The sequence below is a fragment of the Rhipicephalus microplus genome, unplaced genomic scaffold, assembly GCF_043290135.1.
Source record: "Rhipicephalus microplus isolate Deutch F79 unplaced genomic scaffold, USDA_Rmic scaffold_115, whole genome shotgun sequence".
In the NCBI taxonomy this organism is placed as follows: Eukaryota; Metazoa; Arthropoda; class Arachnida; order Ixodida; family Ixodidae; genus Rhipicephalus; species Rhipicephalus microplus.
In genome coordinates this window covers 514,275-515,000 of record NW_027464687.1, presented here as the reverse complement: position 1 = coordinate 515,000, position 726 = coordinate 514,275, and positions in this window count along the sequence as shown.

The following is a 726-nucleotide window of genomic DNA, read 5'->3' as shown; positions in this document are numbered from 1 at the left end:
GGCTCGCCCCGGCAGACGCGTTTTTTTTTTTTCTTTCGCCCCGGCTGACGCAGTTTTCGCGCCGCCCCGGCTGACGCGGTTTCGTGCCGCCCCGGCAGACGCGGTTTTTTGCGCCGCCCCGGCTGACGCGGTTTTTGCCGCCCCGGCTGACGCAGTTCGGACTTAGCACTTTTCGGCTGTGCCTGGCTGGCGGCCCACTCACTCGATCGCCATGTCTGTTTGCCACAGTTTTCCCGGTGGTGCCGCACCCGGGCTCGCCCCGGCTGACGCAGTTTTCGCGCCGCCCCGGCTGACGCGGTTTCGTGCCGCCCCGGCAGACGCGGTTTTCGCGCCGCCCCGGCTGACGCGGTTTCGTGCCGCCCCGGCAGACGCAGTTCGGACTTAGCACTTTTCGGCTGTGCCTGGCTGGCGGCCCACTCACTCGATCGCCATGTCTGTTTGCCACAGTTTTCCCGGTGGTGCCGCACCCGGGCTCGCCCCGGCTGACGCAGTTTTCGCGCCGCCCCGGCTGACGCGGTTTCGTGCCGCCCCGGCAGACGCGGTTTTCGCGCCGCCCCGGCTGACGCGGTTTCGTGCCGCCCCGGCAGACGCAGTTCGGACTTAGCACTTTTCGGCTGTGCCTGGCTGGCGGCCCACTCACTCGATCGCCATGTCTGTTTGCCACAGTTTTCCCGGTGGTGCCGCACCCGGGCTCGCCCCGGCAGACGCGTTTTTTTTTTCTTTCGC